We start from the raw sequence: 17,500 nt of genomic DNA, 5'->3' as shown, positions 1-17,500 counted from the left end.
TATGTGTGTGTGTGTGTGTGTGTGTTTGTGTGTGTGTTTGTGTTTGTCCCCTAGCATTGCCTGACAACCGATGCTGGTGTGTTTATGTCTCCGTAACTTAGCGGTTCGGCAAAAGAGACAGATAGAATAAGGTTGATATGAAAATGGTAGAATGTAGCATTCTTTTCTCATTCACCAAATGCTGCTGGGAAAAAATTACGTAGTGGAAAAAGATACTCATACAGAATTTGAAGCTTCTAAAAAGTGTCACCATCTTTTTTTAGGCACCTTATTTACCTTCATCTCTGATCAGAAACCTAACTTATGTGATCGTTCTCAACACAAAAACTTGCTTAAAATGAGAATATATCACACTGGAAATTAGAACTCATGCCATCCTTCTATGTATTAACCTCATTATTTTCTATTGTAACTGCACTATGTAGTGATTTTTGTGGTGCTAATTTGTAGAGAGGCCTGTCTTAGAACTCTATAAAATTCTCTGCTGTTCAGGCGCTACAGAGTCGAGGCATTTTGATTGGAAACGTAAACATCCTTATTCAGTGAACGACGGTAAGCTTGTTGTTTCTGGACACCACCAGCTCATCAGATCTATGCGTCTCTTTGACCACGGAAACGTTGAGTTAAATGATAGTTTAACATCATCGTCATGTAGTAGATGTCTTTAGACAAATTACAAATATTCCGTTTACAATTCGCATTTCCTTGTCAAGTCATTTCGCCAGCGACTGTCATTTCTTGCTTGACTACATTATTTTCTATTTCCTGTTTACCTTGTTCTGTTCACTAAGATCCAGGAAACGCTTTCATTTGTTCTGAACAAATATATTTCTTACATGAGGAAGGTATAGCTAATAGCTGCTCGAATACATATTATCCAACTGGGAATGAGCAATTTAAACGTTATGCTGTTATCATCTAAAGATATCGTAGCGTCAACTCATGAAAAAAAAAAAAAAAAAAAAAAATCTACCTATCTTTTCAGGGGAAACAACTTCTAACAGAAGGCTTGTATTCAGTGTGACCCTGATTGTGTATAGAAACAAATCAGAAACCTCATGAACACATCCCCGCTTTCTAGAAAAATGGTTACAGGAATGAATATGCCACTTTCACTTCTGTTTCCTGAATAGCACTGTGATTGAGGTATATACGTAATAAGGACGACTTTTTAGTCTACGATGCTGATCTACTGGAATCACATTATCACTCTATGCACACACACATTCCCAGTAGTTGAGAAGAACCTGAAAGACTAAACTTCGTTGGAGGATACCTAAGATAAAGTAGAATTTAGGTATGACGAGTGTTCCCTAAATGAAAGCATACATATTACTGAAAGCGTTTTGATTTGTCTACTCTGCGACTTGATGACGCATCGACAAAGAAAACCGATTAAATACGATAGACTTTGAACCAATCAACTAGCTATGCATCTGGTATTGTCTCGTTTTTACTTGCATTTCAAAATCGACTGAAGTCAGAAAACCCCTCCTTGAAGGGGATATGAAATTTGCACTTCTTTGAAATAAATAAATGTATCCTGAAAAAGTCTCAAAACTTCTGGAAAGAACCTTGTATAAGTACATACATACATATTACAAGTTTAGGTTTATACCTGTAATATACATGTATGTATGTATGTATGTATGTATGTATGTATGTATGTATGTTTGTTTGTATGCCTGTAATTATTGCGACCCTGGAATATGTAACACACTGCCTAAATACCAATCTTGAGAAATTAGGCTTCTCAAAACCAGAAGATAACTAATTCGTAGACTACAGATCCAGTCTATCACTGGAACTGTAAAAATCTGTAAAATTCTCCAGAAGTTTATCATTTAAATATATATGAGCATGTCTAGATATGCAACTGTATGCATGAGGATACATACATAAAGCATATATATCTGCACATACATACATACATAATCCTGTAACTACATATCCTAGATATTCTATGTATGTATGTATGTATGTATGTGTAAATATATATATATATATATATATATGTATATATATATATATATATATATATATATATATATATATATGTATAGAACTTACAGATAAATTCTTATAATTTAACACTAGAGTAACCGAAACTTAGCGACGATGTAGCATTTTCTAATCATAATTAATATCAAAGCTGATATTAAAACGTTCTGCCAGGTTTGGACCTATCGTATACTTGTCTGATTGAAATCATATCTTCTGTTCTGCAACTAGTTACAACAAACGAACAGGTGAAAACAGAATCATTAGAAAAATAAAGAAAGCGAATGTACATTTCCCTTGTCATTATATCAGGAAACCTCACTTCTATTTGTTTAGGCTTCAGCATGATAATCCTGTTGTCGAAAATAACCTGGAGTGTTACAAGTTTCTTAATCCCGAAAAATTTTCTGAAACACGGCTATTTCAGAATTCAAAATTTTAAGGTTTCTCAGATCACCGCAAGAATCAAATAATTGACTGAGCTCTCATATTGTTAATGAATTTCACCAAAGGGAGAATGCTGGTCTATTATCTTTTAAATCAAATTTTGCGTTCCCCTAATGTGTAAGTTAAATATATCAGGCTTTTATTCCATAACAGAAAAGTTGACTCCCGTTAGGTTTGAAGTAAAGTATTTAGTTTTCGGCGAACTGATAGCTGTCAGTGTTATATAAAATCTATATGATTCCTTAGAAAATTCTGAAGTTTTAAATCAGCGTCCTTTATTGATCTTCGGTGTTAAAGGAATATATGTTTATTGCTTGTCAATGTTCGTGCAATAGAATAAGTCTTTAGTTGTGTAAGATGGTAACGGTTTCAATCTCATCATGTAATTACCTGGATTATGTAGAAGGTATCGCGAGAGAGAGAAAGAGAGAGCGAGAGAGAGAGAGAGAGAGAGAGAGAGAGAGAGAGAGAGAGAGAGAGAGCGATAGAGGGAGAGAGAAGGAGAGAAAAAAGAGTAAGAGAAAAAGAAAGAAAGATAATATATGAGTATGTGTGTGCGTGTTAAGGCGATGTTAACTGTTTAAGTCCGAATATACCAGCACGTCATCGCTTGTCGTGTTTGTGGCTTAATAATACTGAGATCAGATAGGAAAGCAAATTGTTGCTGTAACATACAGATGCCTTCAAAACAAATGGAAAAATAAAAATAAAAGCGCAAATACGGCCGTAATTTTCTTACGCTAATACAGCCTTTCTCTGCATTTCTCACACCTATTTTATCAGATGTGGGCACGAAAGACACAGAAATGGACTATACACGGAATAAACTTATATATTTTATTCAAATATTTGAAATCTCTTATTCATAATCTCACTTTTATAACTCAGTGTAAAGGACATTATTTAAGTGTAGCAACAAGCAGCTTAAAATCGGCAGTTATTAACATATTTTACGGGTGTGGAATTCCTGGCAGGAAAATTAACAAACTCAGTTTTTAGTTATGCAACATTGAATATGAAACGAAAAATCTTTTCTATTTAAATATTAAAGCGTATGTTCTGTTTTTCTCTCTCTCTCTCAGAGACCACCATTGCGGGTTCTGCAAATCCAGATCTAGTGGAAGCATACTCCCTATTATTGCTCATCAGTGGGATTTCGCTTTAGATCAATGCGGCGAAAGCAAAGTTGTTGCCCTGGAAATCAGTAACATCTTCGACCGTATCTGACACGCTAATTTCCATTCAAAACTTCCCGCCTACTTCACCCTTCTCTCGGCCCTGGGATCGGCAACTTCGAATCATATTATAGCAACGCAGCACGTATTGACGAAGTTACTTTTGTCTTTGCTCTCAATCAACTCGGGTGTTCCCCATGATTTTGTTCTATCCAGCACACTTTTTCTTCATAATATCAATGACCTTCTTACCTCACACCCAACAGCGCCTACTCTTATGAGATGACACTACTTTTCATTCCTTCCCTACCTCTCCGAACGATGAATCATCCACAACCATGAAAGACACATCCCCTTGAACAAACTTGCAGTGATTCTTCAGAGGCCTTGCGAATATCAACTAGTGGATGCTATCAGCCATAGCTCAAACCCTCCCCCACCGATCCACTCGTTCTCTTCCATCCTAGTACCCATCGTGTGTCCAGCCCTGCTTCCCTAGCACTAAACGCTCCGCCTCATCCTTCATCTTTAGAACTCGACCACTGGAATGTTTTCTTTGTTCATGTATTTCCTGCTGGTTTTGACTTGCAACTGTATGAACGAAACTTTGATGCTCCCAATCTCTCCAGTCTCGGATGGTCTTTAAAGATCATGAACTCGGCCCATGGCTGTGTGGTAAGTAGCTTGCTTACCAACCACATGGTTCCGGGTTCAGTCCCACTGCGTGGCACCTTGGGTAAGTGTCTTCTACTATAGCCTCGGGCCGACCAAAGCCTTGTGAGTGGATTTGGTAGACGGAAACTGAAAGAAACCCGTCGTATATATGTATATATATATATATGTATGTGTGTTTGTGTGTCTGTGTTTGTCCTCCCACCATCGCTTGACAACCGATGCTGGTGTGTTTACGACCCCGTAACTTAGCGGTTCGGCAAAAAGAGACCGATAGAATAAGTACTAGGCTTACAAAGAATAAGTCCTGGGGTCGATTTCCTCGACTAAAGGCGGTGCTCCAGCATGGCCGCAGTCAAATGACTGAAACAAGTAAAAGAGTAAAGAGTATATATGTACGTACACACACATACACACATAAAGAGAGGGAAAGACAGAGAGAGTGAACATCGTGCACTCAGTCATATTTTTACTTCACACTTATTGCTCCGGTGGTAACTAATGAACTCAGCTCTTGATAAACATACACGTCTGCAGATATTGTAGATAAAGCTTGTCACATTCTCTACACTATACGCACATGTCCGTAGTCATATTCGGTTTCTGTCCCTCTCTCTCCCTCCCTCTCTCTCTATCTCTCTTTCATTCTCTATCTAAATGTGTGTGTGTGTGTGTTTGTGTGCATACACCCTACCCGCCGTATTTACATGTATTCATATAGTTGTTGAAATGTACGTAAGTGTAAGATAGATATAGAAGAATATATATAATCTTATGCCGGGGCTATCGGAACTGAACAACTTGCGTGTGTTGGTAATATTACTAAGGTAGGCTGGAATATTTCAACATATCACTAGATTAACATCTTCAATCTCTTACTAGTGACACATTGAGATACTGTCTAATTAACAGCTTACACGAGACAACACAGACGCAGAAATGCTTGTGTGTGGTTTGTATATATATATATATATATATATATATATATATATATATATATATATACATACATGGTTTGTAGTTTGTGTATATATAATGTATTATATATGAATGTGCGTGTGTGTTTATGTTTGTGTGTGTGTGTGTGTGTGTGTGTGTGTGTATGTGTGTGTATCCTTGTGTGCGATCAATATAAATTGTAGGAACATTCATGGTGCCGATTTCTGCTAAGAAAATGGTACATACCAATACACGAGATTTTGCTACTTAGCACACTTACAGGAAAAGTCAACGTCTAAACGCAAATCACTGCACTTAATGTGCACCAGAACATACTCATATATCTGTATTATTTACCATTATGTGTATGTGTGTGTATATACATATATATATATATATATATATACACACTCACACACATACACACATATATATATATCAGTTGAATAAAGTTATAACATGGTCTGGTTTTCATGTTTTTTATGATATTTTAACACACACACACACGTGCACGCGCACACGCACACACACGGAATTTTGTCAGTGAACAGGTCCCGGCCTCAAAGCGACGAAAATATTTTGGCAAATTAAATTTAAATGTTGAAGTGAATCTAACGATTTTTGTGTGTTTTAAATGGCTTATAAACACTTTCCACGCTGCAATTCTTTATAAAATATTATTATTCATATACATATACCTATTGGTTTCAAGACTAACAAATTCGGAGTCGGGCTAAGTCGATCACATCGATTCCAGTGCTCCAATGGTATTTGTTTTATCGATTCCAAATGGATGAATGGCAAGATCGACCTCGGCGGAATTTGAACACAGAATGTAAAGACAGACGAAATACCACAAAAGCATTTTGCTCGGCGTTCTAGCGAGTCTGCTATTTTGCCTCCTTAGTATATCTATATATTAACACATACAAACATATAAATCTCATATAAACGTTTATCTTATAGCATACGTCTCAGTTTTAGATGTTTGGTATGAGAAGCACGGTTTGATAATGGACTTGGCTTCTCTAACATTTCCCAGCATGACACACTTTGATTTTAAAGTACAGCTGTCTTGGTCCATTCAAAAATGAATCCTATGGATAAATTCAGAGTTGCAGCTACTATCTGACGTTAGTTTCAATTTCTTTATAACAACCTCTGCGATGACATTCATTCCCATCACTAGTGGCTCTTGTCCATCTCGTGTAAGACCCAACAGTGTAAATAATGAATTCCATAATGTCTCTGTGGAATTCTCTCCTTGTAGGCCCACCAGAAGGAGAAGCACAATTGAAATTGAACGCGTTCAGTGGTACAATCCACAGCGTCGCTCCCTGGACCTGCGGAAAATATGAGACACAAGACAAGTTTGAAACGTGTTTAGCTAAACTCATTTAGCTAAACTATAAACTTATAGCTGCCATAGATATAATTTACTAAAGCAGAAGCGCCACTCTATTTCGGCAGTTGTAAAGGCACTAAGAACTGTAAGATGCAGGCACAAAAGACAGTCAGCCACTTGCTAATTAGTTCTGACTATACTCTATGATAGCATACAGTTTTCATTTGATACAAGAGACATTGTTAGATTATACGATGAGATCAAGAAAAGTAGTGACGCAAATCAGATTAAGAATTCATCACTGAAACCATAGCAAGTAAGGCCATTGAAGACATAGGTAAGTATATGGAAAGATAAGCAGATGTCTACTCTTAATTCTACTCCAGAGGAAATAGCATTTTAAACAGCGCACCAGACACCATGGAATGCCTACCTACCATATACGAATCAAATGTATTGCCGACTGCGGAAGATAAGTAAATCCCCTGATGCCTTCCGACCATCAAAGTCGCAGGATTGTATGGCAGTCCACTAAAATCAAACAGGCGCATAAAAAATATTCCGTTAAAACACTTGCGCAAAGTAGTCTCAGTGTTGGAATGAAGGAATAGTTCCACAGAACATGACACACTCTTATAAGGACGAACGAGACAGAAACAATCGTATAAGAGAATCTTTTGGGTGAATATCTCTGAGAAGACTTTTGCCCCGTGCTCTCTGTCAAATTGCAGACATCGTCAAAATGTATGACCCAAACCAGTATAGTTTCCAGTTGTAATGTCACCGCAACCATCATTATCCTCTTCACTCGTCACCTACAAGAGAAGTGCAAAGACAGCTACTCTATAACGCTTTTGATGATCCCACACAGCACTCAGATATACGTAAAGTCCCTAGAGAACTTCCCTCTAAGATTGTTTAATTCCATATAATTTCTTGATATTCCAGTCAGTATGCACAAATACAAATGACACTGTTCTGTTTAACATTATTTCTTCGAAGACGTTCAGTATATAAAGCGAAATGAACAGTCATTTAATCTAGCAATTTTTCTAATGTTTGTGTGCCCAACCGTACCCTGTTATTTCGTGTTACACTTAGTTCAGTCGAAATAGTTTAAATATTATCCTGTTCTCTGTCTTAATCGATACAACTCAATGCATTCAATACTGGTATCGTTTATATTTCGGCTGCAAATGTATTACTTTCTAGGAATCATTTCTTGAAAATGCTGATGCCACTAAAAAGATGATAGAGATCCTTTCCTAAGGGGTCGAAATTACAATGATTTTCAGCAGACAGCTGATTGCTGAATTTTTACGTTTCATCCGTTTGCTTTGTTCTCTTTCACCTGCTGTGTACATTTTCGTTGTCCCTGCTTAATTTCTTCTCTCTCTGTCTCTGTCTCTCTTTCTCATTTTCTCTCAATCTCTCTTTCTCTCTCTCTCTCCGTCTCTTTTTTTCTCTCTTTCTTTTTCTGTTTATCTGTGTTCTTAGCCTAAACCTATGTGTGTATATATATATGTGCTGTGCGTGTGTGGAGAAAAAGAGAGAGAAAGAAATGCTTTGTCTTTGAGCAAGGTATTTCATTTGAAGTCACTCCAGTTTATACAACAAAAATGTGTACAATTCGACTCGTAGTGCAGCTCACTATCTCCACTCTTTCTATCTGTCTGTCTCTGTTTCCCTCCTTCTCTCACATTGCAGGTGGCACATCATCGATATTTCACTGGTTCGTTTGGTTATTACGCCGTAGTCATCTAGACAAACATCATATCCGGTTATAAATGACCAAATGGACAAAAGGCAAAAGAACGTACATAGTATAATGTATTAGGTTTACGCTCAGTTTATGGTGATGAAAAGGAGGGGTGCGTAAAGTTTCGAGCATGGCCCTTCACCAGAAAGTCGAGAGTTTAGATCAAGAGAGAGGGATATATCATACGTACAAGATACACACACACACTCACACACACACATATATATATATACATATGTGTGTGTGTGTGTGTGTGTGTGTGTGTATATGTGTGTTTATATACATACATATACATATGTGTGTGCGTGTATGTGTTTGTGTGTGTGTGTGTGTGTGTGTGTGCGTGAGTGTTGTATTAGTGTGTATACGAGGAGGTGCTGCAAAGTTCCTGGTTTTAAGGGTGTCGTGAAAGGCCTGGTTGGAGGACCAACCTTCAGAATTCTTTTACAGGGCTTCGAAAAACGGAAGGACCATTGCAATAAGTATGTGAATCTGAGAGAGGAATAGATTGAATAAAATCATAATTAACTGATCGTCCTGTATTTTCTTTCATCCCAAGTCAGGAACTTTTCAGCACCACCCTCTATGTATAAAATATATACAAACACTCATCTATGAATATATAGGCACATACGGTTGCAGATACATACTTACACACGCATGCTTGGCACCGATAACAATATCACTATGATCAAAGGATTATACCGAATTTCCGTTTGTATTGTTTTTATCTCTAATACTGTTCTTGTTATTATTATTGTTGTCGTTGTATCTTCTGTTATCTGTATGAGGAAGGAGGTCAGATAACCAAAATATAAAAGTGAATATCTGAGGATTAAAGATAAATAAGCAGAAGTGTTGCAGCTTAGCCAACGTCAGGTCATTCGGTACAGAACATTCGTTTCGTCCACTCTCTAAGGACGATGATGATGATGCTCATTATTATTATTATTATTATTATTATTATTATTATTATTATTATTGTTGTTGTTGTTATTATTATTATTATTATTATTATTATTATTATTATTATTATTATTATTATTATTATTATTATTATTATTATTATTATTATTATTATTGTCGTTGTTGTTGTTGGTGTTGTGGGTGTTACGCTAATAACTATAATAATAGTGCGTGTGTGTACATGTATTTAAATCCATGTAAATCCATTTGAGGTGGATTAACTTAATATTCCATTCGTTCCATGTATAGAACGTGTCATTTAGTGCAATTCGATATACTTTGAAATATGTTCTGTGTATATATGTGTTTGTCTGTGTGTGCCTGTATCTGTGTGTGTCTGTGTCTGTGTGTGTATGTGTCTGTGTGTGTCTGTGTCTCTGTGTGTGTGTATGAATGAAAGTAGGTGTGTGAATATATATATATCGACGCACAGACACATACATATGCACATAAAGTACCAAAACCATACACTTGGGTTATTCTGGCGTACGACTGACAAATATAAGTCTAAGATCTCCATTTAACTTAAGATGTTTTATTCTCAGAAGGGACTAGAAGACTATTCAACATTTATGAAATATTTGGGAAATGGTTTAAAGAAATGTGGTCTACATTTTCTGATAAACTGCAGAGCTTTGGCATCAGAATATTATGACCGTTTTGACAAAACTAAAAAGTAGGTAACTTGAATGTTTCGTTCCACTAACAAAGCGTGTTTGACTGGATAATTTGTGATGGATCTATGTACATTCATATACGTATTTCTGTTTATGTTTGTCCATCGACACCAACAACGACCAAATTCTCCTTCATATGTAGATCTTTGTGATAATTGCATATATATATATATATTTGATGTGAAGGCACATGGCTCAGTGGCTCGAGCTGTCGGGCTTACACTCTTGAGGTTGTGATTTCGATTCCCGGAGCGGGCTGTGTGCTGTGTTCTTAAGCAAGACAATTTATTTAACGCTGTTCCAGTTCACTCAGCTGTAGATATGAGTTGCAACGTCACTGATGCGTGGCTGTATCGGCCTTTGCCTTTCTCTCGGACAACATCAGTGGCATGGAGAAGAGAGACTGTTATGCATGGGTAGCATTCCACAAACAACCTTGCCCGGACTTGTTCTTCGGAGGGGATATTTCTATGGGCAATCCCATGGTAATTCGTGATCGAAGAGGGTCTTTACTCTTTAAATCATTGATGTGCATCTTCATTTGATGAAAGTTCACTTACATATTTGACTAGGGGATACGGTTTAGACACTAAGTGTAAGCCTTTCCTTCATATTTTCAATTCCCCATCGTCAGAAAGATATCCAAGCCGAGTGGTTTGCATTGATGACTTCCATATTTAAAAGATCGATACGACTTTTCTCCAGAGTCATCTTCATCTCATCTTTGAAATGCCTCTTCGGACGATTCCTTTGACGAAAAAAGCGGTGCTCCAGCTTGGCTACGGTCAAATGACTTGAACAGTATAAGGTTAAAGATATAAGTTCTAGGGGGATTATGAATCAAACATATTCTATATCTTGGAGCCATCTATGGAGTTGCACATTTAATATGAATGCAGAAATCTTTGTGTGTTTCGTTGTCGTTCGTAAAGTCACTAGATTGTACGCTGCAGTGGTATCTGTTTCAGGAGATTGTGCTCAATTGTAGTTGTTGCGAGGAGATAGTCGGGAGGAGGTGTTGTGTGATGATCTACCGTAAAATTATCTCAGTTTTCTTGACATTAACTGTCAGGTTGAATTGTTGTTATGCTGTAACTGTTGTTAAAGAAAAGACCTCCAGCATAATATGTGCAAGTTTAGATACGGCACCAGCATTTCTTATGGTATCAGTATTGCAGAGAAATACCCTAGTTTAATCCACACAAATAACGAGCTGGCGAAACATACTCAAATTCTCTCTCTGAAATTTCAAAACTGACCACCTCAGGTATATGATAGATGGAAAACATAATGGTTCTCACTCACATCATTATCAGAGAATCTTTATGTCTCTAGTGTATAAAATAGTCTGGCTGAACTAGATAGTGATTTCGAAAAGGAAACACTATTGATCCCAGGTTAAATAAACATATACTTTACTCTACCCACTTTCAACAGAAGGTTCATGTTTTGTAACGCAACAGAAACGTGAGAAAGGAAATTTTCTATGTATGTATGTATGTATGTATGTATGTATGTATGTATGATATGTATGTATGTATGTATGTATGTATGTATGTATGTATGTATCTATCTATCTATCTATCTATCTATCTATCTATCTATCTATCTATCTATCAATACACACACACACACACACACACATATATACATAGGCCATTTATAATTTATATATGATGCAATTTTACATAAAACGTAAGTAATATTTAGAAATCGAAGCACTTAAAAACAATTTTTTTCTAAACTATTTCCTTGAACAGACATTCTTGACAGAATAAATAAAAGCAACCATATCCACTTATAATAGCACACAGTAAATGGTGAATACTACAAGCTACAAGTCAACAATATGATATACAAGTAGCAACAACGGTCAAAAATATAGTGAAATAAGATTGTTTACATTACAAAAAAACATAAAATAAAGGAATTTATTTCATAAGTTATATAAAATCATGTCATATTCTCATCTTCTACACATATTTTCTTCCTCATGTTTACACTCACACACAGACATACAAGACTCACACACGAATACGTTCATACGCACACTCACACACACACGTTTATACACAATCACACACATTCAATACGAATACAAATATTCATATATACAAAAACTGAGATATGCGAACGCATACATATTTACACATAATTTCACGCACGAATAAGAACACACGTTGCTGTCTGTCTCTCTAACTACCTTTCTCTTCTCTGTCTCTCTTTTCCCCCTCTCTCTGTCTCACACTCTCTCTCTCTCTCATATTGCGAATATATAAACATACACACATGTATATATTCATGTAGCCATATATATGTGTATGATGAGTGCGTCAGTGCACTATTTATATGTATATATATATATATATATATATATATATATATATATATATATATATATATAAAAAACAAATAGTGAATGAGTATATGCATATATACGTACAGGTATGTGCATACCGACATCCACCCGTATGTATAGGTGCATATCTGGGTACAGGACATTGCAAACAAACGTAGACGAGAAAACACACAAGCCACATAGAGATCATTCTACTTCATCAGCTACCCACGTTTTAACACCGGCGTTTCGACGAGCTTGGGCAGGACGCATCGTTAAAACGGCTCATCCCATGGACCGCAGATTAAATTTGTATACGCAAATTAAATCTTGCCATGGAGGAATGTAGTGGCGGACAAACAACAAGACAGGAAAACAAACAGAAAAGGCTTTATGGCCAGACGAGAAAAATTATGTGTGTATGAACGCTGTGAAGCACGAACTTGAAAGGGACGAAGTGGTTCGTGTGTTTGCTCGGCGATAACCAAGGAAGAAAAGGATTATTGACCGGAAGCATGTGACCATGCCGGTGTAAAGGGAAGAGAGAGAATGATAGAGGGAGAAACAAAGGGAGGAAGTAGAAGAATAGGTGAGCAACGAGAGGAAAAGAGAAAGAGAGGAAATACGAGGGGGGAAAAGAGATACGTAATATATATATTTAGAGAGAGAGAAACAAAGAGGTGGATAGATAGATAGATTGATAGATAGATAAATAGATAGATAGATAGATAGATAGATAGATAGATAGATAGATAGATAGATAGATAGATAGACAGACATACATGCATTCATACACTGACACACGCGCGCACACAGATACATATAGATTCGGCATGAAAGCACACTACTTACTAATTTCCATTGAAACATCAACGAAGTGAATATATTTCCGATCATCCGTGTATCTATCTATCTATCTATCTATCTATCTATCTATCGATCTATCTGTGTCTGTCTGTCTGCCTGGCTGGCTGTCTGCGGTCATATCTGGTCATACCCGTGTCATATATAACAAATAAATGCCTATATACATACATACTTACATATAAATAACACACACACATACATACACACATAGACACACACACATGAACGCACACACATGAACGCACACAGACGCACATGCATACACACACACGTACACACACACACACACACACACACGCGCGCGCTCTCACATATAAATGTGAATATGTTTATAATATATTTGGGTTTCTTGAAATTACTTTTCATTAAATTTTAGTTGACATTTTTGTTGCATCAAGAGATTGTTAATTTTTTCATATTTTCATGACTTTTCAAGGAAATTCAAAATTTACTGTCGTGATAATACGTACATAAATATATATATACCTACACAAACGTATATACGTGCATATTCTCAAATACTGCTCCAACATAATTATAAATATGTGAATGTGTATGTATGTATGCATCAATAAGTATGCATATATGTTTCTACATATGTGTATCTACACAAATAACAAAACACACATATGTAGGTAAAAAGCTGTATATATATATATATATATATATATATATATATATATATATATATATATATATATATATATATATATATATATATATGTGTGTGTGTGTGTGTGTGTGTGTGTGTGTGTGTGTGTGTGTGTGTGTGTGTGTGTGCGCGTGTGTGTGCGTGTGTGTGTGTGTGTGTATCAACTAAAATGCAGAAAAGCTTATGCTTTTATATCGGATCCATTATCTAAACAGACACATGCACATATATAATATATCATACAGACAAACGTGTACCACACGTATATAAATATAAACAAACACATGTATGTGTAAGCATATATGTATGCATGGATGTATGTATGCATAGATGTATGTATGCATGCATGCATGTATGTATGTATGTATGAATGTTTGTATGTATGTATGTATGTATGAATGTTTGTATGTGTGTATTTGTTTGTGTATGTATGTATGCATATATGTCATTTCACAGTTTTATTTCAATAGAGATAGAATCAGTTTCTAACCTAGATCCAATCAATGAAATTTCAACAACATCAATAGAGTAGTTTTGTATGCATATTTGTCATTGTCCAGTATTACTTCAATATTTCTTGCTAATAGAGAAAGAGCCGGTTTCAAAAGCCCCTTCATTGGAATTTCAGCATCAACAACAGCGTATTTTGTATGTATGTATGTATGTATGTATGTATGTATGTATGTATGTATGTATGTATGTATGTACGCATGCTTGTATGTATGTATGTATGTACGCATTCATGTATGTATGTCTTTATCCAGTTGTATTTCAAGATTTCTTACCAACAGAGAAGGAGCTGGTTTCTAACCTAGATCCAAGGCTCGTTCCTTGGAATTTCAACATCGACAACAGAGTATCTATGTCATTATTCAGTTTATTTTAAGATTTCTTGCCAATAGAGAAAGAACCGGTTTCTAACTCAGATCCAAGGCTCCTTCATTGGAAATTCAACATCAACAACGGGGTATTTTTGTGTTTTATGTATGTATTCTCATGCATATAGTTGCTTATCTAGACATGCTTATATATTGAAATGATAAACATCTGCAAAGTTTTACAGATTTTTACAGTTCCAGTGATGGATCGGATCTGTAGTCTTCGAATTAGCTTTCTCTCCTTTCTGGCTTTAAGAAGCCTGTTTAATCAAGATTTGTATTTAGGCAGTGTGCTACATACCCCAGTGCCCTAATAATTACAAGTATAAACCTGAATTCGTCATCTAGATAGCGTAACTGCAGATTTCTCAACCGTTCAGCGTACGTATTCTCTTTTTCACTTATCTTCAGCTCTCTGTTAACATCCGCTGGGCTTCTAATTTCCACAACTCTGCACAGTTTCTCTTCTCTATCCCAAATTATTATATCAGATGTTGTGCTTACATTTTATTGAGGTTTCCACTGGGATATTCCACCAGTACTTCATTTTATTATGATTGGCTACAGCTTCTACCATACTGTGGGTTCTTATTTCTTTTCTCTTATGAACCAGTGAGATATCCTTCAGACTTCCTTAACGTGAATGACAAGGGGTTTACAGAAAGTATAAACAACATCACAGAGAAGCTGTCCCCTTGAAATATGCCTTTGCGATTCTATCAGTGAAAATACAGTCACTCTTTGTTTACTTTCAAGATGGTGGCCCATGATGAAGTCAGGTCAGCTATGGCTTTAAATATGCCCACTGGAACTTTAGCATGTTCAAGGGCTTCTAGCATCCATGAGTGGGGAATAGAGTCAAAGGCTTAATTGTAGTCCAGCCACATTGAAACCAGATTCCTACTATGCTCTCGCACCTGTGACATCACACTTTTGTTGATTAACTATTGTTCAGCACATCGCCAGACACCTTTCTTCTCAGCTGTTTGTTCTGCTGTGAGGATGTTATTGGTTTCACAATGGTCGTGGAGGAAGAGGTTTAATCATGCTCTATATATCTGATATATTAAATTCTGGCATGCATTTGGCCGGTAGTTTTTTGCCATGTGGGTTCTGCATTTGGGACTCAATCTTGTCTCTGCCAGAGCTAATCAGTGTGGTATGCTACTGTTCCCATTGAGAGCTTACTGGTACACATTGAAAAGATATGGTCGGTAGAAGGCCAACTTCTTGCGCTAATATCCAACATTCAAGATTCTTCTAGGCGTTTTTCCATCTTGGTGTTTCTGGATCATAATTGCAAAAGTTTCACCACCAATTTCGTATGTCTTGGGTGTGACACAGGAGCAATGACTTCTTCGGATTTCTTCCAACTACAGTGCATCGTCGTTAAACTCCTCTTCACTCCAGATTTTCCTCCAGAAGGAATCTATGTCTTCTCGTGAAGGAGTTTCTGTGATGTTCACTACTCCTCCTCTCATGTCTCTGTATACTGCTGCCTGGTTCCGGTTAAATTTCTTTTTATTGTTCTTTTCTCGGTTATTCTCTTCTGATGTCAGAGTTTTTCACTGACAGCTTTTAGCTCCTGCTCGAAGGTAATGAGTTTGCAAGTGAGTGTCCTCATTTTGTTGTCTCCAAACATCATTTCTAACTCCTTTATTTTCTGTTTGTGAGACGTGTAGTGATTTGCTTGTTTGCACGCAATAAGCATCATTATATGATTGATGGTCTTCTGTAAACCAGTTATCTTTTTCTACTTTCATTGTTATTTCGGTTTTGTTTACTTTTTTAATATCATTCATGTACTGCTTTGCAGCAGCAGCATATATGGTCAGGTGTTAATCTGCCAGAATGTGGGTTCATCACACTGCTGTAAATATTTATTACCAGCTTCATGAACAACTTTTAGTACCGTATCTGGTTGTTTTTTAATTACTTTGGTTGAGAAAACTCTCTCCTCGAGAGAGTACTTCAAAGTCAATTACCTTTTCTCTGAAAATTTCAGCAAGAGCACATTTCACCGGTATAGTGTCTTGACTACCACTACTACAACAAAAATTGATGCGGTTGTGCTTGTTATTTACCGTAGTCGTTGAAGGTGGGGACAGTGGTCAGAAATGTAGTTTGGCTGGCAGGCACTATGGAATCTGTTGGAATGTTGCTAGCTGCGAAACCACGTTGTGCTCTTATATATGGTCTTACATTGTGGTGCTCTTACATATGTATGTATGTATGTATGTATGTGTGTATGTATGTTGTATGTATGTATTATGGATGGATGGTTGGATGTATGTATGTGTGTGTATGTATGGTCTTACATATGATCTTATATCGTTGTGGTCTTATGTATGTATGTATGTATGTATGTATGTATGTATGCATGCATGTATGTATGTATGTATGCATGCATGCATGTATCTATGTTTACGTATAGATTTCTGTTTTGTTTTATGTATGCATGTATTTATGTATGCGTATAGATTTCTGTTTTTGTTTTATGTATGTCTTCACATACATATACTTGTATATCTAGACTTGCTTATATATACTTCAATGATAAGCTTCTGGAAAGCTTTACAAATTTTTGCAGTTCCGGTAATGGCTTGGATTTGTAGTCATTTTGTTTTGAGAAGGCTATTTTATCAAGATCAAGATTTAGGTAGTTTATTCATAATAAGCGTCCGAGACGGGTTTCGATCGCACCAACTGCATATTGTTGCATATTCATATGCAAAGATTTACGCATTATTAGTAAGAACTTTTCAGGGCATACCATTATGAATA

Source organism: Octopus bimaculoides, chromosome 7 (assembly GCF_046866305.1).
Source record: "Octopus bimaculoides isolate indiv1 chromosome 7, ASM4686630v1, whole genome shotgun sequence".
NCBI lineage: Eukaryota > Metazoa > Mollusca > Cephalopoda > Octopoda > Octopodidae > Octopus > Octopus bimaculoides.
Note: the sequence above shows the minus strand (reverse complement) of the source record.